Raw genomic sequence first — 26,185 nt, 5'->3', positions numbered from 1 at the left:
TTAATATTTTTTCTACAGAACAGCTAAAAATACCATACACAATACCCACTAAGAATCACTGGCAGTGGATTTGTTTTGTTTTGTTTTGGTTTGTTTTGTTGGGGGTTTTTTAACTAGATCTGTGAGAAAGAGATAGTAGAACAAACCTTCTTTTCTTGTAAAGCCTCCCAACCTCAGAAAATTTGAGTGTCATTAACAATGACAGGAGAAACTTCAAGAAAAAATTACCAACTGAAGCTAATGAACAAATCTACTCATTTACAATGTTTTGCTCACAGCTTAGAAACTCTTTTGTTCTCTTTTTTCATCATACCTTGGCTTGTTTCAAATCCATTCCAAATAATCATACCTCCAAATACATTTTGATCATTCTGCCATTCTCACTCTAACCTCATGACCTGCAGTAGAACTGCATGCTTTTCCAGGGAACTTTAAAGTACTCTGTATGTCAGAGTCTGAACTCCTAACACACATGCCCTGGTAATCCCATTCATACATTCACGCATACGCATCTTTTATATTCTCAAGCTTTGACAATTTTCCTGGCCTATCCATATACTTTTGTAGCCATATGATTTCCTAATGATATCAAATTTCTAACTCACATTGATCCTACCTCCTGCTGCCCTTCATTACATCCTTGGAGATCAGTGTGTTCCTCTTAGAATACTTTAGTCATTCATTACTAATGCCATAAAAGCCCTGAAGTCCTATAAGAGAAGAGTCTTTCCTTTTACCTTTCTGTTCTCTCACTATTAATAGATAACTTCCAGCTGCTATTTCATTTTTCTTCTGTCATGAAAGCTCTAACTACATGATTAAAATGGTGTGCAGCTCTAAAACTACTATCAATTACACTAATTAAGGTCAAATAGAATGGAACAGCACTCTTTGTGGAAAACAATGTAGGAAATGTAAACCTCTATTAATTTAAGGGCATTATATGTACATATGTCAGTTTCTACAGACATTATTATTAATTATTTCTGGTTTATCTCTTATAATCACATCTCTTAAGACTTATTTTGCTTTTTTTCCTTCTGAGAACAAAACACATTGATGGAGATTTTCAACATTTACCATCCCTGCAGCTACAAAGAGGCTAACAAGTTGAGCAGGACTTGACATAACTAAGAGAAACATGCTAGATCTAAAATTAAGTTTTACAATGGAAAATGAATACGTTTACTCTCAGCAGCTGTCCCTTAGTGCTGTCTATCTGAAAGACACAGTGTATGAAATTACACTTGTGGGAAAATAGCATATATATTCTAAGAGAATTTTTGAAGGAAATCAATGTTCTGATTTCTGGTTTCAATCATGTAAATTGATTTCATTCTGAGTGAGAAAGAAGCAGCTGAAATTTTGCTCAAGGAATGAAAAAAAACCAAACCACCGAACAACCCACCCTTAAATCTTTCAAATTATTTATTCACAAAATGATGGCATTTTCATCACTTTACTGAGACATCTTATCTAACCAATAACATCTCTCCTCATTTGCACTCATCTCTCAGTAAACAGGCATTCCACTTAACCAGTAGAGGACTACAAGGAAAATATTTTTCATTTTAAAGGATGCTCAGAACCAGAACATGTTTCCTGTGTCAGTATCAGCGCTACTCACTCCTGACCATTATAGTGTATTGTTGTTTTCCCAGGTGTTTGAGATTGAGGTTCCTGAAGGCAGCTGAAAAAAACTATTCATCATGGAGAGTCTGTACACCCAGAGAATATCAACCTTGAACATATATAATCTTGATGAACATTTCTTTGAATATGAATCGTGTCAGTTCCAAGTCCAACACAGTGTTTCACAACAGAGAGTAATAAAATACCACATGGGAATAATTTCTTTTTAAGCTTTTGAAGTATAATCATTGCCGTGTTATGAGTGTCTCTAACTAGTGCTTCAAGGTGTTGAATAATACATAAAGAAAGGGAATGAAGGTGAGGGGTTTGAAAGAGCTGCTTGAGAGAATAGAGGATCATAGGCAGCATCAATGACCCATTGTAACACATTTCAGGCAAACTGCTCTGTAGTCGGATTATTCAGACTAGATAGATGTTGTAATGAAAAGTAATTATTATTCCTTCTTGATTCCTTTCTAAAGAACTTTTCTTAATGAACAGGATAATGTCATTAAAATATTTTTAATGAACAAAAATTTAGAAATGTTTTATCCATCTTTTATATTTCTTCTAAATGACCTCAAATTAACCTACAGGGACATTTGACTCATAAGTTTTGGTAAGCAGTGAAAGCTTTAAACTAAAATGTGACAGTCTCATTTAATTTGCAAAGACACGACTGAATTTAAACAAATAGAGCTGAATCAGTTTAAATCTGATGAAGATCCAACCTCACATAACTTGAAGATAATAACTGACAGTTTCTTATTGATTATGTGCTCCTTATCACCTTGAGGTAAAGCTCAATAAAATAATTGGGAATTTTTACACTAGTACAATAGATTTAGGACCAGGCGTTCATTTGGTATGGTTTCTTTCTAACTTCTTTTCACAATACCTTTTATCACGTAGAATTTTCTATTCTTTTTTAGTCAGGAAACATCTAGGTAATGTAGTCTAAAACTGACTTAATGAAAAAATGTGATTTCAAAAACACATATCTTAATCACAGTTTAGATTTCTGTCATGCCAGCAATGACATTTTCTACCAATTTCAGGAGAATATCTTACAAGTAGGGATCACATGGCAACTGACAATATGATTGGCAAAGACACATTAGGGCTAGAGGTTGGCCAAAGGTCCCAAATGGCATCTCAGTGGTCTGAAATATGAAGTAAGTAAACATTTAAACCAACTCACAGAACAGAGACTTAGAACTTACCTGCAGTTTTCAGTGTATCCACAAAAAACATTTTATTTCAAGTGCTAAATTTAGTTTATGTTAATAATTCTATGTCAAATGAATACATAAAAAGAAAAAAAATCAGTCTTGTCAATAAGGATACTGCCAAGTATTGTGTAGGTTGGTGGTTTTTTTTTTTTTGAAGACAGATCATTTATATCAACTTTGGAAGTTCATAAAAGTCAGATGGTTTTGGTTGGTTTTTTGTTGTTGGGCTTTTTTTTCCCCAGGGAAATCAATTTCTGTTAGATTGTACATATCTAACAGGTGCACACAAATAAACTGGGGAAACTCTATAATGACAAAACTCATTTGTATGCACAGTGATAACACAACGTCCATTTAAAGGCTTCAGTTGGACTTAAATGATTCATAGACTTTGTTCTTACCTTTTGCCACAGGGATGAATTACAGCCACGCTGCAAATTTGATTGTACATGGAGAGTATGTGGGAGGAAAGCTGTGTAGCTAGAGGCTCAGGGTGCACCTTACTGAGACAAAACAGAAAAAAATGGCAAAAATTTTTTATATAATACAAAGAAAATATAAAATGATTAAAAATTGCAAAGATATATGGGATGGGAAGGGGACATTGAGGTGGAAGAAAGTACATACTAATGCATTAGAAAGCAAATTCATGTTTTAAAGCAATATGTTTCTTAGCAGATTACTGTTTTAGACCTTCATTGAAACGAAGGAATGATTGCAAGGAAATTGAAATAAAGAATTTTCTTTCAAATAAAAATGAAGATAAACTGATTTAAGGAAACTGTTAATTTTAGTGAAGAAGACAAAGCTGGGTTTAGCAATTAAGAACACAGAAAGGAAAAATTGATATGAAGATTACTTTTTTAAGTCAAAGAAAGATAACAAAGGTCATACAGGTTATTAATTTCATAAAAGAATAGATAAAATAGGATTCAAACTTTGTTAATTTCATCCAAAGCAGATGAAATGGAATATATGGTTCATCAATTTCAATAAGGAAACTCAGAATATATAATATTTATTTAATTTTGTAACTTAAAGTAAGGCAGAAAGTAAAAAAAAAGTGACTAATTACTAACTGAAGCCAAGATAAGGTTATATCATAAGGTAGACTTCAAAATCCATTTGGGAATTTGTATAGATTAAAGCAATGCAAGAAGGAAAATGTGAATCTGTGTTTATCTTAGTAGTGTAGGGGGAAAAGCCTAGTAAATATGGAGTGGGAAAGCATCTACATATGAAGTCAGTACAGTCAATGACAATACAGTGGTCTGTGTCCAGATTACTTCAAGCATCTTCTCAATTGTGTTGCTTAAACAGGAACAAAGTATGTGTCACCATGCCATGACTAACAACCGCGTGATATCATCTCCTTGAAGAGCAGAAAATTCACCGACCCAACAATACGTATGGGACTGCGTAAAATTGTTTGTGTCCAAGAAAGATATGCTTTAAAAAACAAAGAAAAAAAGATATTTCATAAAAATAATTGCAAGCAAGAGGAACACAATAGAAATAATATTAAAATAATGGATTATATAATTTCATAGAAGCAAAGAAAGTGCTACAGATTTACAACTGCAGTGAGATATTGTGTTAATAGGTACTAATGTACAAAAATAACTTTTTGATGTGGCTTTCAGAAATAAGCAACATGAGAGAAAAATCTATTTCAAAGGACTAGCATAAGATGCAACTTCTATGTTGTCACATTGGTATTTCTCTCAGATTTTTCTTCTGAGGATGCTGAACTTCAATTTTATGCAGATTGAATGGACAAACACTCTGCTCTAGATGTCCCAATGTCTGCTTCAGCAAACAAAAATATATATTAATGTTTGTTTCACAAAAATGAAATACAGATATATCACAATCTCAGCCTCAAACACTTGAGGTTGAAAAACAGACACACTATGGAGAAGTCCCACCTCAGAAAGCACACATACTCTCACAATCCTGCTGATGAAAAAAGATGTATGCTTTTTTTTTCCCCTCACTTGGTGCATCTTAGGTAATATTGAGACAAGAAAACTTTTTGAGGAGCCTATGAGGAGAGGTGCGATGCTGGACCTTGTTCTCACCAACAAGGAGGGGATAGTGGGGGACATGAACCTCAACAGCAGCCTTGACTGCAGAGACCATTAAATAATGGAGTTCAAGATCCATAGAGAAGCAAGGAGGACACACAGCAAGCTCACCACCCTGGACTTTAGGAGAGCAGACTCCGACCTCTTCAGGGACCTGCGTGGTAGAGTCCCTTGGGATAAAGCCCTGGAGGGAAGAGAAGCCCAAGAAAGCTGGTTAGTATTCAAGGATCACCTCCTCCAGGCTCAGGAGCGATACATCCCAACAAAGAGGAAGGCAGGAAAAAATGCCAGGAGGCCTACATGGATGAACAAGGACCTCTTGGATAAGACCAGGCACAAGAAGGAAGCCTACAGAGAGTGGAAGCAAGGACAGGTAGCCTGGGAGGAATACAGGGAAATTGTCCGAGAAGCCAAGGATCAGGTTAGGAAAGCAAAAGCCCTGATAGAATTAAATCTGGCCAGGGATGTCAAGGGGAACAAGAAATGCTTCTAGAGGTATGTAAGTGATAAAAGGAAGACTAGGGAAAATGTGAGCCCTCTCCGTAAGGAAATGGGAGACCTGGTTACTCGGGATATGGAGAAGGCTGAGGTACTCAATGACTTTTTTGTCCCAGTCTTCATTGGCAAGTACTCTAGCCTCACCACCCAAGTCGCAGAAGGCAGAGGCAGGGACTGGAAGGATGAAGAACCACCCACTGTAGGAGAAGATCAGGTTCAAGACCATATAAGGAACCTGAAGGTGCACAAGTGGATGGGACCTGATAAGGTGCATCTGCGGGTCCTGAGGGAACTGATGGATGAACTTGCTAAGCCGTTATCCATCATTTTTGAGAAGTCATGGCAGTCTGGTGAAGTTCCCACTGACTGGAAAAGGAGAAACATCTTCAAGATGGGAAAAAAGGAAGACCCAGGGAACTACAGGCCAGTCAGTCTCACCTCTGTGCCTGGCAAGATCATGGAGCAGATCCTCCTGGAATCTATGCTAAGGCATGCAAAACAAAGAGGTGGTTGGTGACAGCCAACATGGCTTCACTAAGGGCAAATCATGCCTGACAAATTTGGTGACCTTCTATGATGAGGTTACAGCGCTTGTGGACAGGGGAAGAGGGATTGATGTCATCTACCTGGACTTGTGCAAAACATTTGACACTGTCCTGCATGACATCCTTGTCTCTAAATTGGAGAGACATGGACTTGACAGATGGACCGCTCAGTGGATAAGGAATTGGCTTGATGGTCACACTCAAAGGGTTGTGGTCAACGGCTCGATGTCCAAGTGGAGACCAGTGATGAGTGGCATTCCTCAGGTGTCGGTATTGGGACCGGCGTTGTTTAACGTCTTTGTCGGTGACATGGACAGTGGGATTGAGTGCACCCTCAGCAAGTTTGCTGACGACACCAAGCTGTGTGGTGCAGTCGACATGCTGGAGGGAAGGGATGCCATCCAGAGGGACCTTGACAGGCTTGAGAGGTGTGCCCGTGTGAACTGCATGAAGTTCAACAAGGCCAAGTGCAAGGTCCTGCATGTGGGTCAGGGCAATCCCAAGCATAAATACAGGCTGGGTGGAGAATGGATTGAGAGCGGCCCTGAGGAGAAGGACTTGGGGGTGATGGTTGATGAGAAGCTCAACATGAGCCTGCAATGTGCACTTGCAGCCCAGAAAGCCAACCATATCCTGGGCTGCACCAAAAACAGAGTGGCCAGACGGTCGAGGGAGGTGATTCTGCCCCTCTACTCCGCTCTTCTGAGACCCCACCTAGAGTACTGCGTTCAGCTCTGGGGCCCCCAACATAAGAAGGACATAGAGCTGTTGGAGCAATTCCAGAAGAGGGCCACGAAGATGATCAAATGGCTGGAGCACCTCTCCTATGAAGACAGGCTGAGAGAGTTGGGACTCTTCAGCCTGGAGAAGAGAAGGCTCCGGGGAGAGCTCATAGCAGCTTTCCAGTACCTGAAGGGGGCCTACAAGAAAGCGAGAGAGGGACTTTTTACAAGGGCACATAGTGATAGGATGGCAGGTAATGGTTTTAAACTGAAAGGGGGTAGATTTAGATTAGATATTAGGAAGAAATTATTTCTTGTGAGGGTGATGAGACACTGGAACAGATTGCCCACGAAGTTGTGGATGACCCCTCTCTGGCAGTGTTCAAGGCCAGTTTGGATAGGGCTTTGAGCAACCTGGTGTAGTGGAAAGGGGCTGGAACTAGATGATCTTTAAGGTCCCTTCCAAGCCAAACCATTCTATGATTCTGTGATTCTATGATTTTTATTGATTACTGTTCTTCCTGTGCTTCATGTACAGGTTCAAGTTCTATACGCAGTTTGTGCTCACACTCTCTAGAATTACAAAGTTTGGGATTATTTAGTTCACAGTTTAGTTTTCAAGTATGTGTCAAAAGTGAAAATAAGTAAAACATACATTCTTTACAAAGGATTTTTTTTAATTGCTCTTTAGCTATGTGGCATACAGGATAGTAGCACGTAAAGTAACAGATCAAGACAGTACAAAAAAGTGTGCTGATGTTCACCTCCTTCATTCCCTCTGCCAGTCCACCAAATGAAAGAATTCATTCTGTTGAGTTGACTAATAATATTGCATTTTCTATAAATTTAAAAAACAATTCTGAAGTTGTACTTTCCTAGTGCAAGTCCTTATAGGGACTATAGTTCACAGTCCTGTTGTTTGTTAAGAGCTGATTTCCCTGGACTATTTTTCCAACAGTGTAATATAGATATTGTTGAAGGATGGTCCATGTTTACGTTCTTTATTTTTTGAACATCTAAAGGATGTAAGTGCTTATTTTAGGAAGTAACATCTAAGAAACAAGTAATCCTGGGTAACATCAAAAAGGTGCTTTTTCACCTCAGTGAACAGGATTCAAACCAATTGCCAAAACATCCAGTGTCACTTGAGATGATGGACTAAGGTAGCGGAGACATCTGCACAGGGATGGTAGGTAAGTCATAAGATCAGTGGAGACATCTGGCCTCTAGGCCTGGGTCAGATTGATCCCAAATAGCAAGCATCAAATATAGATGCCTATATATAAACAACTGAAGTTTTCCCACTGGTCTGAAGAATCACTAAAGGAGTTATTAAATTGTTTGAACATAGAAGTGTTCTGCTGTCTGTGATGCCTTGGGTAACCTGCCTGGCCTGCAGACCCTGGACAAAGAGAATACAGGTCTCCCTTGACTCCTGTGTCCACCTGTCACTTCTCAGAAAGGAAACTTCAGCTACATTGACATGTTGATGTTTCAGATACCCTTGGTCATCTCAAATAACATTAAATAACTCCTGTATTTAGACAACTGTATCTCTCCATAGATATCTAGTTTTAAGTGAGCTGAACTTATTTCTAGGCTCCAGTGATTGCATCGATTAGCTCTGCCTTGATTATGAAGTGAGATAAGACACCTAGCTCACACATAGACACTTGAACTTGTGAGTGTTAATCTAAGCCTGAATCCCTTGTATAGCAAAGCAGTACCATTTTAAATCATCCAGATAGATTTAAACCAAGACAGATTTAATCTAGTAAGCTAATTGAAAATTCCCCCCAAAATTCAGCTCGCTCTTTATCTTGCGCACAATGGTTCAACCACCTTTAATTACTGCAACTATTCTAAAATCTAAGATGTTATCATTTTAATAGACTGTGCTTAATAAAGTAATGGTTAGTGTTGTATCTTGTATATAGTTTTCAACCTACATGAAACTGTATATGTGCTACAATGAATATTAATTCTAAAGATGTTAACCCTTTCAGAGTACAAACAAATCGTATCTCAGCGTTATAACATTGAAAATGTTATCATCTGTGCTGGCAGAGAATTTTGTCATAGAGTCATAGAATCATAGACTGGTTTGGGTTGGAAGGGACCTTCAAAGATCATATAGTTCAACCCACCTGCCATAGGCAGGGACATCTTCCAGTACACCAGGTTGCTCAAAGCCCTGGGTGTTCAACCTGGACTTGAACACTTCCAGGGAGGGAGCACCCACAACTTCTCTGGGCAACCTGTTCCAGTGTCTCACCACCCTCACAGTAAAGAATTTCTTCTTTATCCAATCTGATTTCACTGTCTTTTAATTTAAAATTATTCCTCCCTGTTCTATCACTACTAATGTCCACTGGAATTAATTTTATTAAACAGTATCGAATACTTGTATTAATAATATTTTTTGTTATTTTCTTTTAACCACTACCTTTCGAAAGTTCACTTAAATATGCCTAAATGTATTTTATGACATACTATATGTATCATACACTATATGTAACTCTGTATATTAATATAAATATAACAGTAACTCATTACCATTTTTACATCCATCTGTCCAGCCACTAGCAGAGACCTCTGACAGCAAGAGGTCTCTCTTGCTGGTTTCCACTTCTGGTTCTCAAAACAATGCCAGAATGAAGATAGTGTCTTCAGGACTAAGTCACTTAATAGGCCATCCTTCTCTAGGTCTTTGTCTTGTTTTTATTACTCCTTAAGCATTCAATAAACACTGAAGATAACTACCTTGCCTAGTATATTTTTTCCCCCTACAGTTTCAGTGTGTACTGTTTTAATAATGTGATGGCTGTATTAAATATTGTTATACATATTTTTGGAAGTGACCTTTTTGGGTAAATCGGCAAAGCATAATGCAGTTTTCTGATGTGTATAAATAACATAAATGTAGCTATTTGTCAATTCAAATTTATCTTAGTATCTAACATACCAGAAAGGTGGTTTGGTCAATCAGCACAGAGCTGTACCTCAATCAGTCACCTCTGCCTTTTTAGTGTGACATGATTTTGTACACTGTCATGATAGCTGTAGAAACAAGCTCTTCATTTTATACTGGCTCAGAATCTCCTGATAAAGCATCAGACACCGACATATTTATTCTGAATAATTTCCTCTTTGATGAACTTTCAAATGAACTGTTAAAAAAATCATCTTGTTAGGATGACATTCGGGAACAAGTTTAATCCCTGTGCGAATGAGGAAGGGTTGCACAGCTGTATGGTCACTAATTTATGTGATATATTTATCATGTAATGTACATCCTTCACAAGTTGGTATTGATATCCGGTACCTTTAGCATCCCCTGTAAATTTGCATCTGGCACACCCAACAATGGAAAACTTAAGTAAAAAAGAAAGGTGTTTGTATCATATTTTATAGTGATCATGACAGCTGTTCTCAAAGACCAGTATTTCTCATGGACCTGCAAAAATTGCTCTTTGCCTACAGATTTGAATGTTAATGGAGCTCCTTTCACTGCAGTAGTGTCTGAAAATGCTACTCCAGGATAGTCAACTACATTACAGGTGAAGATGTTGAAATGAACGTTTAGTATTCAAAAACCTATTTTCAGGTAGTCCTACTCATTCTTTCACCCCTCTGATCCTTACTTTGGTCGAACTGTATAACACAGCAGTCACAGCTTCCAGCAGCACTTTTGATCTTTCTGTTTGGGCTAAAGCTTACAAACAGAGATAGCGTTATCAAAATAGAAATTAGAAAAAAAAAAGCTGTGAAGTTCATATTTTTTAATTTAAGACATGTTCTGACTCCTGTGTGTGAAGTGATTATGAGACTTTTCTCTTATGTTTGTGATTACTGAATCACATTTTAAGTTTTAAACTTTAAATAGCTTATATAGGAGTCAATAATGAAGTCATTTATTAGTCAAAACACAATTGATTATTAAATAAAGAATTTCCAAAGCAATTATAGAAGCTAGGTGCCAAAGGGATGATTTGCAAAAGTATGAAAAGACTATTTGATCCCTATTATACACAGAAACTTTGTGTGACTATGCTCTTACCATTTTTGTCTTAGAATTTTTTTCCCTGAGATCCAGTAATAAAAGTTCTTCAGAGTTTGTGTATGCATACCATCCAGCTCTGGAACCAGAACCTCTAAAATGATTCTCTGAAGGTTTCCAGCTATGGAAAAATTGTAGCCATTCAAAATGGAGATGCTTGTGATCAGAGCTTTTTAGCTGAAGTACTGCAGCAATGTGATCATCAGAGAAGTAGAAGGTATTTCCATTTTTCAGGTGCTTTCATCCTCTTTTTTATCTTTCCAGATGATGTCTGTATCATGCTTGAATGAAGGTCAGTCAGCTGACACTGTTCCTGATTTGCAACAGCAGTTCAAGCAGGCTCTGTTTTGAACAAACATGGTATTGCTTTTAACTGAGCATACAGGGCAGACACTCCACTTGCTCTCTGTGGTAGGTCTAAGGCCCAATGAGTACACCTGGAAGGTGGAACCCCACCCTTTCCTGTAAGAAGATTCTGATGCATTCACAGCTAGCTCTGCAATCTCTGAACTTAGGCAGTAAGAAAGCTATGTCTTAGGTATGCGCAACTTAGAGCTGAAGTGACTTGTGAAAAAGTGATTTAGCCTCCTAAACTACGTAGACTTTTTTGAAAAGTTTATCTTAAAATTAAACTTTATCTGAAAATTCTTATCTTCAGTGTCGCAAAAAGTTAATCTTCCATGTATTTTTTATTGAGAATGTTGCAAATTCTCGGTCCAGGTGCCTTTACTGCAGCATTTTAATCCATATAAAATTGCCTATTTTTTAAAAAGTGTATTAAAATAGACCCTCACATACTAGATTGGAATACAGCAGTCAATTATCCAGTTACGAAACCCTAATGTAGAACCCCATACACACATACAGGCAGAGAAAACTTGAAACCCTTTTCGCCTGACACTCTTTTCACAGCTTATTTTATGGAATGGAAATGTAACTTCATGACATTAATGTACTTTAACATTCTCTGACAGAAGACCAGCACTGTTGTTGTGACAAGCCTCCACCAAGACCAGTGGTGTGCTGTTACAGTGTGGCTGTATGAACAAGTCACTGTGGGATTGTAATTTGTAGTGAATCATCTGCTCTGAGATAACTGAGTTCAGATTCATGTCATGCATTGGGCAGCTTGCCCTATCTTCACAGAAGTCTAAACTACCTCAAATTACCTTTATGCTTCTATCATATCACCTTTTTTCTTTAGTCCCTTTTTATCTACCTCTCTTCTGCTACACATCTGAACTCAGTCAATTCTGATGTGACCTAGGTTACCAGCCATGCTCTTGTCCTTTGGAATTTCACATCCCAAAATTGTGGTTTTCATTATGTAAAATGCTATGAGAGCAGGTATGTGCCCCTAAGCCATGAATCACTGCCTTGCTGTCATGTTAACAAGTTACTGCCCATTAGCTGATCCATGATAACTATTCACATATGCACTCCTGCCCCACACTACTTAAGAAACAGTTTATCTCCTTTTCATGAGGAGTTAAGTCACATCAATCTATTTTGCATTTACTACAGTCTACAAGCTCCCATCCACTGATTTATAATGATATGTGCAAAAGGTCTTGGTCATTGGTAAATTTTAGGTAACTCAGAGATCCTTACCCCCCTCCAATGGATCAAAGATTCCACTCCAGAAGTGGCATCAAAGACTGCACGCAGACAGTTACCCTGGACCAAATAATTTCCTTTGAAATGGCTATCCCATGGGTAAACTGTTTCCATGTTAACTTATGCATTGTTATATTAAAGCTTAATTTTAATTTGCTGGGTTTCATTGACAAAGAAAATGCTTTCACATATTATATACCTTTGGCCCAAATCTGAAATTAATACTCTTGCTAATCATTTCAGATGTGAATCACAGAATCACAGAATCACAGAATGTTAGGGATTGGAAGGGACCTCGAAAGATCATCTAGTCCAATCCCCCTGCCGGCACAGGATTACCCAGATCATATCACACAGGAACACATCCAGGCAGGTTTTGAATGTCTCCAGAGAAGGAGACTCCTTGAAAAGAGCTACAGTCTGTTACTTATGTTTCTTTGTATTTTATTAATCTTACAAGGCACAAACAGTTATTAATTGCATGTGACTGATCCCTATATATAAACATCTCAGTATTTTTTACCTTAGAAATAAAGTAATCTGTTATATTTTAATAGCATAAATGAGCATTCTTGATGAGTTTAGGTGTTAAACAAAATAAAAGATATAATTATCTATAGAGGAAACCTATGAACCTAAGTTTACCTTTAAGCATATAAGCATTTCCTTTACTATCAGTTGAAATTTTTATGCTCTTTAAATAGAATCTGTCAAAGGCTATGCTGGGTTGATGGCCTAGATGTTGAAGCCTGGGAAACACATGGATCTGAATGGAGATTTCTTTCAAAACTCTAAAAATAAAGTTTTTGTGCAGTTAAAAAGTCTTCTTACCATCTGCCAACACTTCAGCAAAGATTTGGCAAATTTTACCTCAACATTGTGGTTAATTAATGCTTAACTACTGGTATTGTTTGGGGATTTTTTTATAAATTCTTCATGAGGTAGAAAAGCATATCTACTATAAATTGAAAAAAATGACCGTGTTATGATTTTCAAGTTGAATATTGCAAGAAGTAGTGACCATGCAAACAGAGCTGCCATCTTGTGGATAAAAACATCCTAAGATCAGGTGGCTGACATTGCTAGAATTCAGAAGAAAAAAAATAATAATAATAGTTATCAGCTCTACCTGGCTTGGCATTCAGCTCATATACAGGATTATGAGAGCTGTAATTTTCAGCTCGCACATTCAATCTCTAAAATCTCTTATCACCTGACTGAGTTCTAATTTCCCCCAAAATCTTTAGACCTAGCCTTTCCAATGTTAATAATGTATAGGTTAAGCAACACTGAAGAACTACTTGTGTTTTTCAATTAGTGGCTGTGCAGAACTATGTTTTGTAATATAAATAATTGGTTTAACCATTAAATTGATGTGACAGAAATAATTGTCAAGCAATTAAATGCATTAACGATTTCAACTCTTGGGAAATATATACTAATATACCTGGGTTGTGCTTTGCTTGAGAACTGAAATATCCATTCTTGTTACATTCTTCAGCATTATTCATATATCAATTGATATTATGTTATAGAAAGAAATATTACAGTTAGTTACTAAAAATCATTGTTCACTTCTCTTTTATTCTCCTGTTCTTTCCTTCTTTCTTCTTCCATGTGAGTTACACTTGAAACTATGATGCCAAAAAATATCACTAGTATCAGTACCCCCCATTGTCTGTGCCAGGCATGAGAGTTAACAGGCTAGTCTCTTCAGACAAAAAACTCATGGCACAATGATAGGAATAAGTGAATTATGTGTTCCTGGATTTCACACACAGCCACACACTCACTTCTTTGAGCTCTTGTAACATATTCTATATGTTTATTTTATTTAAATGATTTTTCACTTAAAGAAATAACCTTATGGGGTTTTTTTGTTGAATTGGCTTGCTACTACTGCATATGTAATAGTATGATTTAAATCATATCATATTTTTTTCTATTTGTAATATAAATCATACTAAGTTCAAACTGGTTATAACCTGTGTGCGACAGCATGTTGAAGTGTGAAAAATGCCATGTGACTTGATTAGGATCATGAAATTGCTCTGTTATCTACAGCTGTTACCTTTGCTGAGCCTGAATCTCCAAAGTCATCCATGTTTTTAAGAACACTGGTGATAGATAATTTTTCTTCTTAAAACAAGCAGCATGTACAAACTGATAATTTATCACTAATATTCATATATCATTCAATTTCAAAACATTCATTTATATATTTTACAGCAAAAAAAATACTTTTTTGTAAAGAAAATACGTCATAATTTATGGGCCGTTTACTAAGAAGTATCTTCCACTAAAATTCCAAACTAGCATTTGTACTACCCATTCTAAGTAAATTTTCTACTAATATGAGTTACTACTTAGTTCATAAAGCATAAGCTCTGTATTATCACGATAGATAACATACTTTATGAACGCTGAAGACTTTGTAAGAGTATAGTACTCTACCATTAAAGACTGTCTAGCAGGTCATCTGTGGGTGATATGCTCTGTTAAGGAGCAAAATGTAGTCTATGTAAGAATAAAAAAAATATAGAACTTTAATTTATCATGGTAAGATTAACTAGATATGGGAAATCAGCGTATTTTTCAGGTCAAAGCAACCCGTGTCGCAAAATTTTGTCAACAAAGTGTCTGTTTGATTTAGACTATTTATAGCACTAAATTTTCAGGAGAATATAACTTGTACATATGATACATCTAAGCATATTCTATCTCATCAATAATTCTTTTACTCATGATTCTTATCTTCTTAGCAATTACTATGTCTTACCTTTATCATTAATCATAAAAATGCAAAGCTGGCATTCCCATTGTCCAAATTCATCTTTTCTGATGTGTAATTCAGTTTTGTCACTTTGCATGACAATGAATCTTTTTTTACATACATTTCCATCTGAACTCCCATGTTTTCTGAGCAGAAATAAATGAACAGAGGCTTTCATTTTGGCCTAAAGTACATTTTGACTAATAGGTTAGCCTCCAGATCCCCACACAGAACTGCTGTTTATTAAGTCCACAGAATTTAATCTCCTGAGTCTCTGTAACTTTGTGAAAGAACCACAAGGAAATGACAGAGTTGTTTATCAAGTTTATTCTAGAAATCTTGTGTTTCACGTCTTATATATTAAGCTAAACTGTGTCTGATTATATTTTGTTTTCCCCGTTTGTTTAGCTTGGTGTGGTTGGTTTTGCTTTTTTTCCCCAGAGAACAAAAAGTGTAAGACAATTTTTAAAAAGAATACTTTTTTTGTCATGAGGGATAGCAGACCATAAATAAACTAGTGTGGTATATAATTTACTGTAAGTAAATATTGAATCAGGATCCTATCCATTTAAAGAAAAACTTTGTTTCTATAGATGAAAAAAAAAGTTGATGTAGAACAAAAGATACAAATACAACATGTGCTAGATAATATTTTTTGCATTTTTCCATACAGCAATAGGATTTTTTGTCACTTAAAGGTGAAAGATCAAAATGCTCATTTATGGAAAAAGCAATCATTTAAGTGCTGATTTGGACTCTTTTAAAAGTTCACATGATTTATGATATTGCCTGTAATATAGCAAAATACTTACTGCCACTATATGTAAGACATCATACATTTGGCAGTGTGTTTCATGCCTCATTTACTACAGAATGCCTGGGCTGTTACTTAGCATTCAAAGAATAAGTGTGCATGTATATTTGTGTTTCTCTTTAGTTTCACTGTTAGTTTTAAATACTTAAAAAGACACAACAATTAACCCGACATTGCAACAGTGCAACGTTCTTGAATTTACACCCTTTTTCCAGTGTGCACCTTTATTAATCTCATGTCTTAAGAGGAGGAAATGCAAAATCATTAAAAAAGTGAGTTCTCCAGGTGCTGCATGCATTAACCTTTCCTTTAATACCTCTTCTGTACAATATTTTGATGATTACTGTCATTTAGTAAACAGATTATGAAAATGCAGTTACCCGAGGGTCTTGTTTAATAATTTAAGCAAATTAGTTTTTAGAATTTTTTTAATTGCTACATTCAATGGCTAAGCAACAAGCACCTGCCGCTTCTCGTCCCCAAAGTGGGAGTTTGTTGTACAGTTTCATTTTCCCTAAGCCAAAAAAAAAAAAAAAAAAAAAGAAAAAAAAAGGAAGGGGGAAAAAAAAAGGGGGGGGGGGGGGGAAGAAAAATACCCCAACTGTGTGTGTGCATAATGATTAGAGAGACACGTTTCAGTTCGTGGCTGGCAGTTTAGGGTTAAGGTATGATTCCAGGTGAGGGAAGCCAATGGGAGCACGCCCGGCTGATGCGCCTGACATCATCGTGCACGGGAGCGCCCAGCCCGGCCGGGGCAGCTCCCCGCGCCCGGCGCCGCCGCGATGGATGGGCACAGCTCCTCCTCGGGAGCCAATTACCTCCCTGTTGTGTGAGGCCCCAGGATCGCTCTCGCTCGCTGCCTCTGCTCGCACACAGCACCGCTGGATCGAGCTGAAGGAATTGTTTTCCCTGTGTCTGGTAAGAGTCTGGGCTGGTTTACCTTCTCTTTCAGAATAAAGGTGATGCGCCTAACCTGAGAGGGGAATTGCTTTCACAGTTCAGAGGCTTGTACGGCTCTAATATGTAAAGAGTAGCTTTTACTGGCAAAAAGGAGACCCTTTAGAAAGGAAATATTTTACAAATCTGTGTCTGGCAAACTCTACTTTACAATATGGAAATAAATAGCCTGCATGTATATGCTGCTCTTCAGGTGAACTAGAGAGCTGTTAGGCTGACAAGACCATTGCACAGAATAATAATTTAATACCTGTGTTTTTGCTTTCTTTTCTTTTAACACCTGTATTTTTCCTTTGAAATCTAGCTTTTGTTGATGAACAAAGAAATAGGGAGATCTAAGAAGAGGGAATTTAATGTTGTAACAACTTTAACAAGAATACTTTTGCAGATATAAATCAAAAACCATGAAGATTAATACCAAGATGTTCAAGTTTCCAGTTCTGGAATTAGTTATAGTTACTTTGTTCTGCTAATTTCCATAATTTAAAGTGGTGGGAAACTGAGTCAAAGATTAAAAGTGTTCAATGTAAAATATGCTGGTAGCAAAGCACCCAATGTAGGTTTTTTGTTTGTTTGTATGTTTTTCCTCTTTATGTTCTGCAGCTCATATTAAAAAAAGGCTTGTTCTGTAGCTATATGAGTGTATATATAGAGGCTGAAGAAGTGTTTATATCTTTTACATTGTTAGCAGCTTTGTGGTTTGCACAGAGGGAGGAGGGAGAGGGGAAGGATTCTGTCTGCGTAACTTCCTAATTTTGCAACAGAATAAGTACATTTAAAGCTTCTGAATTGGTGCGGATTTAAGAGATTAGAAGTGACACTGACATTGACAAATCAGATGCAATAAAGGATTTAATTGACTCAAGGAGTTCAGGGGCTACTGTATGAAGAACCCAATAACCAGTTTAACTAGTCAAGTAGTGTACCTAATAGGAAAAAATAAATAGAAGGCTCCAGTTAATTTAAAAGCTTGATGACATTTATTTTATAGTGATTAGAATTCACTAAATACCTAGGCCACTTAAGACCTCTCTGCATTTGTTTCGGTAATCCATGGTTACACAATACAAAGTTTTAAATAACGTCATATGCAGTGAGTACTACAAGTGCTTGTAAAATTGAGATATATTGTCATTCAATCTAGCTATGACTAGGTCTGCTCTAATCACTATCAGAAGAATAATAGTTATTTTCAGCTCTAACGCCACTTAAGACAGTAGGGTTTCTCAGCTGTATTATACTTTTGCACTTTTTACTAGCCCAGTTCTGTATATGAAGCTCCTGGTATTTACCGTTATTAATTCAGCTCTGGATATTAATGTGCCCAAACAATCCCAAGCTCTCATTAAATGTCATATCTATAATATGGATGGGGTTAAAACAATGTATTTTTAAGGTGAAACCTTCATTATGGTTTGTGGTCTTTTCACTAGCAAAAGGCAGATATTCCAGTTCAAAGGTGAGATGACCATGGCTTATAAGGGAGAGGAGTATTTGACATTTTACTACTTTACCTGTCTTTCTTAGATCATTATCAAACTTAAATAAAATTTATCTTACGCTAGCCTTTCAGCTATGCCTTTAAATTTATTTTTTTTATTAAAAATAAAAAGTATTTGAACGTCTCCCTCAGTTTTACGTATCTACACATTGTGTAGGTCCATATCACTTATCAAGGCTTCATTACTAGGTTTCATGTCAGAACTTACACTAGTTCCGTTTCTACCGCATTTAGCCAAAATTTGCATGTGAACAAATTATCTGTTATTTCTGTTGAAATACAGGATGATGGATATAATGTAGATTTAATGCTGATTTGCTACACACTCACAATGTTCTGATCCAAAGCATTGAAAGACTGTTTTTAATACATGAGTCCTTTTAAGTACTAATGTACATTGCTTTATTAGATAGTAATCATGGACCTAGGCAAGTCAAGGAGACTTAATGATATGATAATCCAAACAGATAGCAATCAACTTCTTGTAGCAAACGAGGCTTTCTAGTTTAGTTTAATCTTTCAAAAGGAAGAGAAATCGTTTCTGGAAGACTATTTTAAGGGAAAAATATGCGTGTTTTTTTTGCTTACTTTCAATCAGAAACTAAGTTTAGCTTAAAAAAATTGAAGAAATTTCTTGGATAAAAAATAGTGTTGCAACATTTGTTTTTTCTTTGAAATAATAAAGATAACTGTGATAATGCTAGCACAGAGACTGCATAGCAGATTGACCATTGGTCTGGGAGAGTCCTTGTCCTGTGCTTGAATGACAGATTATGTCCACAGAGCATACTCTGTGAAGTCCATATGCCATCAACGGCCCACTATATCAAAGGAAGAATTAGCATTACATTGCTTAATTGTAAGAACAGGTCATTTTTTTTGTCTGATTTTCTGTGAATGAGTCAACTCATATATTTTCACAATGATACCAGGTAACAACCCTTACAATGAAGATTTGAGTCATTCCTCCTACACAAGATACTCACTTCTCTTGTCAGATAATTTTGAGCGAAGTGACAAAAGGGGATTTTTTTGATAAAAATTCAATGCATTTAATATTTCTTAAAGAAAATAAAGGTGTCAGCTAAGCAGAAGTATGATAATCACATTGATTGCTGAAAAAGTATCCTTATCACCAGTAGTAAACTAAAAGTACTTCTTTGTCCTCTACAAAAGGCAAAGGAAAATTATCCTTAGAAAATAGAAATTAAAGTAGGGTTGTAATAGCACATTTTCTTCTATATCCAGTTTACAATAAGTACAAGAGACAGAGTTCCTTCAGACTCCAAGCTTTGGTCCAAGGGTCAGGCTTTTGGTTTATCTAGGATAGATTACAAGGATGCTCCTCTAGGAACTTGCAAATTATAAAAACGGCCACAAAACCTTGTGCTGCAACCATCCTCCTTGTCCATCACTGTAGTTCTTTATGTACAAGGGTGCCAGAGAAGGACACTCAAGAATATATTCTGTTTCTCTATCTTTTCTGTCCTTATATTCTGTTACCCAAGCCAAAAAATAATCCTTTTTACCTATATAATTATGAGGAGATTTTTTCTTTTTTTTTTTCTTTTTCATTTCTCTGTTAGTAAAGTCAAAGGGAACAGAGATTACAAAGAGTATTTCTAATGTGGAAGATGTGAGATGTGGATCTGCAACCATCCCTCCAAGTCATTGTTTTCCTTTGGAAAGAAATCCAGATGTACAGACATGGAGAGCATACCTTGGACATCCTCCAATAGGGCACCTGTCTGGATGATTAAAGGACCAGTAACGTAGATCACACGGTATAGACACTGACAACCTTTTTGTTTTCTGTTTTGTTGTTTTCTGTTTTGTTTTGCTTTGTTTTGTTTTGAATCTTAAATGAAGTACAACAGATGCCCTGATACACAAAAAAGATTTTACTAAAAGAAGATCATGGTCAAGGACTTAGAGCTCAGATATTAAGGTAGCTTTGCAGCCTTAGTTTAGATCTTTTGCCTACATGTAGCATGGTGCTTTTTGTTTCCGTAATTGCATATCTCCATATAGAGTCTGACACTGTGAGTGCATAGAGTCGGTCCTACGTGGTTTAGTGACGGTGATATTAATTTTAGCTAATTTCAGTCAGGGAGGTTCCTCTTATAATCTATGGAGAGAAAGTGGCACCTCCAAAAAGGGAATAATCTCTTCCTCAAGATAATTATTTCAGATAGATGAGCTGAATCACTCTCTGGAGGGGTCAAATTCACTCCATATAGACAACCTGCCTGAATGCCTTCAATTATGTGTCTAACTTCCAGACTTTTAAATATGGTCTAAGTAAGATCTTTAAAATTTCTGGGTAGCAGTGAATCCCACCAGTAACATAAATAATAAATAAACAAACAAATAATTATATCCATTATTTGCTTCACATTGGAGTCACAGTTACTTGTTTCTGCAATAGCTGGACTCTGGACTTCGTCTCTGCAGCAGCAGGGGTGTTGACCAGAGGACTTGGCCCAAGACTCTGAGGTTCCACAGGTATTTGCTGGCAGTCGGGAGATGTAAAGGTTTGGAAAATGTAGATCCAGGCTGGCAATAGGGGGAAGAATGCTCCATGCCTTTCATTCACTCAAGCATTACTTCCCATGCTTAAAACTGTTCTTATTCCTATCCCTGACCATTTGTTTACCTGCTCCCAGAATCATTGGAGACTCTAGCTATCGCTTATATACGCTGCATATTTTCAAAGTATTACAACTTGGCTAAATTTGATTGGATTTTTCTCCGTAAAAGATAGAGATAGCACATACATTGTTTCTCCTGCCAGTCTTCAAATCCCTGCACTAGCATTAGGGACTCCTCAGACATTCAAAGCATTAAGCATGGACAAGAAATGTCACTTGTCTAGTCTCTTTCTTTGACAACAGCATCAGGTGTCTAGCATCTATAATTTCAGGACAAACAGTCAGTGTCCGTAATGGTAAACAGGATTTTTTAAACAGGAACATTGGGCAGTCAGCCTATCCTTCCAGTTATCAGTCCATCCTTTTGGATCAGTCTTTATGCAGGATTTCTTAAGCAATCTTCTGGATAGTATGACAGTTTACTCTGCCCCTATGCATAAAACAGCATAGAGAATTTACTCCAGCAAATCGTTCATCAGGCCCATGATTTTAGTTGAAATAGTTTGTTGCAGTTTAAAAATACAGACACGTAAGATAGTAAGACTGTATCAAAGTTGTGCTATTCCTCATAAATCCAGACATGAAGCCAGAAATTACTGGATACAACATATCGGTATATTGCTTATTAAATATCAGAATCAATCTCATCATAAACTTTGGATTTTAGGATCTTGACTTTCTTAGAGTGTTACCTAATTGAGAAGTGAATGATTATAATGGATAAACAGAAGACAGAAGTGTACTTTCAGGAGAGAAAAATTAGAAACCAATGTGAAAAATACTTCTCTCCTCCTATTCCCTGGTTTACAAAGTTAACAATTAAATAAAATATTATGGTCAAATTGTCAAAGAGTAAGAAGACTTACTACTTCCTGAATGAAACACAATCTAAATAATTACAATCTATCACGGAATTACATTATCACTCAAAAACGGGAAGTATGGCTTTCATAGTTGCCAAGCTGTACTTATCCACGTTTAATGGTCCCCATTAATTTTTAACAATTGTCCTGTCACCAGATCAGTGAGCTGTAGAAAATACTGTGGAGATGTCACGTTCCTTGATGATTGCAGTTAACACTGCTGCCCCTCTGAATCAGCATGAAATGTAGACACTTTTATGACTGAATCTGCAATCTGGGATTTGATCATGCTATTTATAGTATTGCCAATGGTCTGTAGCACTGACAAGGGGTGTGTTGAGGTAATACTCTCAGTTACCCTTGCTTTTAGTTTTAAAGGCAGAACAGACATCTGGATCCTACATATCAGTAACTAGAGAGAAAATAACATCACAAAGAGGTCATGACTTTCACTGGTGAAAGATTTTAATAGGTTTGATTTTTTAATGTCTGTGGATTTTTTTACCAATATTCTTTCTGAGAAAAGGGGGCAAATTATTTTGAAACTAGTTCTAGAAAGTCAATTGCAGTCACATGACAGAACAAAAGGAGGCTTAGTGATGTCTCAAGAAATTTGAACTAAAGAGGAAACAGCGTACATAGTTTTTAAACAACTAAATTCAAGTTACCATGCATTACTCTATTAACAAAATGCAATTTTCCATTTTTAGCAAAATATTTTAGAGACACTGCCTCACTCCTAAGAAGTAATGGTTTACTTCCAAGTCCTCATTTTGCTTCCAAACCCAATTCCTAAAATGTGTAGTATCTGGTTTGTTTTAATTTTTGAACCTAAAAAAGATTACGTGCTTTGAGAACAAATATTTGGGAAGAATTCTTCTGAAGTTAATAACATTAGAATACTTAGAAGATTCCCTAATTTTTCTATCTCTCTGAAAGCATATCTGAATCTTACCATGCCCAATATCCCCAAAATTATCAAGATATCCCCAGAATTATCAAGAAGCCTATTTAATGCCACTGTCCTCGTGATTGATGCTGTAACCAATGTGTAAAAAAACAGTAGGAATAGTAACATCTTGCTTCACTATTTCATCTTATAATTCTCATAGAACCATGCAGGAAAAAAACCCAACAGCAACAGCTAAGTATTTTAATGGTCCCTGGAAACGGCGCTTGATTTCCCATGGGTTTGTGTCCCTTAATTAATTAACTTTTTAACTGATTTATACTAAGATTTCTTGTTATCTCTCCATACACTTGTAAAATTAAGCCATTCTTCTCCCTGCAGGACTAACAAGTACTGACCTGTGGCAGATAGTAAGAATCAAGTACCTTCACTAGCACACCAGGAGAGTTGTGTTTTCTCACTGCCTCTTCTTCCAGCTTCTTCCAACATGGAGTATAAGGAGTAAGAGATGGGCTACTTTGTTCTGCTCTTATAGGTAGAGAATTGTCCCCGAGTTGTCTAACTTTGGTGTCTACTACTACATTCAAAAGTTATTAGGTGGGGATGAAGAGTAAGCCTATTTTCTCAAGAAAACAGTGGGATTGTGTTTAGATATATGGACACTAGAACTGTATCGCTCGAGCTCTGAGAGCTTTCATCAGCTGAGGATTTCAGTGGGGAATGGATCTGTCCTCTTCCATGGGGGTGCTGGGAAGCAGCTGGAAATTTGCAGTTTTTAGAACAGCAGTATAGAACCAACCACAGAGTTGATACATTTCATGGACACTGTGTTACGAGGGCACAGTCTGTAAAATATTTCCAGAAACACATGTGCTGGTTTTGGCTGGGCTACAGTTAATTTTCTCCACAGTAGCTAGGATGGGGCTCTGCGTTGCCTTCGTGCTGAGAATGATGTTGATACTGAGCAAGCTGGGGGTGCACAAGAAGTTGGGAGGGGACACAGCTGGGACAGCTGACCCCAGCTGACCAAAGGGATATCCCATACCATATGACGTCATGCTCAGCATATAAAGCTGGGGGAAGAAGGAGGAAGGAGGACATTTGGAGTGATGGCATTTGTCTTCCCAAGTAACCGTTACGAGTGGTGGAGCCCTGCTGCCCTGGAGATGGCTGAACACCTGCCTGCCCATGGGAAGCAATGAATGAATTCCTTGTTTTGCTTTGCTTGTGCACATGGCTTTTGCTTTACCTATTCAACTCTCTTTATCTCAACCCATGAGTTTTCTCACTTTTACCTTTCTGATTCTCTCTCCATCCCACTGGAGGGGAAGTGAATGAGCGGCTGCGTGGTGCTTAGTTGCCAGCTGGGGTTAAAGCATTTCATGTGCAATTATGAAATTTTACAGTTAGTTTTTCCTATGTACTAATTTAGCCTGCATGAATATGATTTAGTAAGACATTGAAGTATCCTCTCTATCAAATCGTTTTCTGTGGGTGCTCAGAAGCAACAGCAATTCACTGAAATCTTTCCAGAACAGGTAAAACTTCTGAAGGCTGTAGTTCTCTAAAAAGATTAATTTCTTTTGTTTGGTTTAACCAAAAATTTCTAAAAGGTAAATGTTTTCATCCCAGTTGGGTAATTGTTTCTTCCTGGTATCTGACAGAGACCTTTAGGTTGCTTCTAAATTAGAAGCAGACAAGAAATAAGCAGACTCAAATCCTCAGTGGACTTGTTAACTTCCTTCCTGTGACAGAGAAAGGAGGTATCGGTTTCTTGCACACTTGCAGTGAATTCCCTCCTGGGCCTCGCAATGTTTCACAGAGGCGCTGTAGTAGACTCTCTGAGCTCCAGGAGAGCTACACTGAAAGAAATGGTTAGATGACTTTGCTAAGAGTTTCAGAAATTCAAGAATCACAAAGGACTCTGACAATTATAATATCATTGATATGAATAACCATACTTAATCATATGGATAATAGGAGATAACTGGCTAGGTCCCACCTGCTCCATGCCTCCAGATGCATTCAGAGACTAAAAATCTGTGCATTTACACCAGAATAAAACTTCCTTTCAGGACAACCATACTCATTTTCAGTTATTTGGTTGCATTAACAAGCTTACCTTTAATGCAGCTTTTTATTAAGCATTCCATTTCCAAGAAAGGATTGATCCTTTTTCTTTTTTTTTTTTTTTTTTTCACATATGGTATGCTCTACAGTATGTTCCAGGAACCATACTGCATTTGAGGTAAAAGCTTTTAAGCAGCTCCATTCCTGTATTAAACAAGATGACAAGAATGTTGAAATTAAATTGTATGTTAAACATTTGAGTTCTAGGCAATATTCAGTCTTAAGGATTTGAAAACTATGTTGTTGCCTTTACAGGATCATATCACAAACACTGACCAGCAGACACAAGGGGAGACAGGGATCTTCCCACCCAGCCAGTTGAATCTTGGACACTGTGCAACCACACGAATACAGGACTATAGACATGCTGGCTATGTAGGAAATCAAGTAGCATTGTAACTTTGTAGTACTCTGATGAATGACAAATGCTGGATTATTTTTTAATTTTATCCAGTGACTGCTTAATACAAAATATACAGAGAATTCAGAGAGCTGGATGCAGAACCAAGACAGTTATATTCCAAAGAACATACTGCAGAGCAGATGCATCCCCTTGTGCACACCATAACCTTTGTGCATGCATCATGACCATGTTCTCTTTTCACTTTGGGATGAAAACCCCAGACCTCTGCACACCTCTGTTTCCCTCTGAAATAAAGACCAGGTGCCACTGTGTACCGCAATAGCTATTCTGATCTGGATAACTGGGAACTAGGACAGTGATGCAAAGAACAGACTGTATCTATCACCTGTCCCACAGGTAGACATGGTGTTGTTTGTAGGCAGCCTGATGTGAGTCTGTGCTCAGCATATAAACTTCCTTGACAATCACTCAAAGACACTTAACAGATACAGATAGGACATTTAACATAGGCAATCATCATTGCTCACTAATCACCTGTATATTATGTGGTCTAATACTTAAACTTACAGTCTAAAATAAGCAGTCTGATCTTGACCTTATGCACTATGAAAAATGTTACGCAGAGAACATATTAATCCTCCTCATTCTTTTAATGCTTTGATGCCACTTTTAAAGTCTTTTCTTAAATCACAAAAAGATGTTTTTAACAGTATATTTGGCATCAAGGTCTCCTACACTATTCTGTCTTCCTTACCTGTAAGTCTACTTTACTACTCCTTAGACCTTAAAATCAATGAATAAAGTTATTCTATGAAGGACAGAAAAAATT

Source organism: Nyctibius grandis, chromosome 5, assembly GCF_013368605.1.
Source record: "Nyctibius grandis isolate bNycGra1 chromosome 5, bNycGra1.pri, whole genome shotgun sequence".
NCBI classification, from domain to species: Eukaryota; Metazoa; Chordata; class Aves; order Nyctibiiformes; family Nyctibiidae; genus Nyctibius; species Nyctibius grandis.
The sequence above is the reverse complement of the archived record's forward strand: the minus strand, read 5'-3'. Positions refer to the sequence as shown.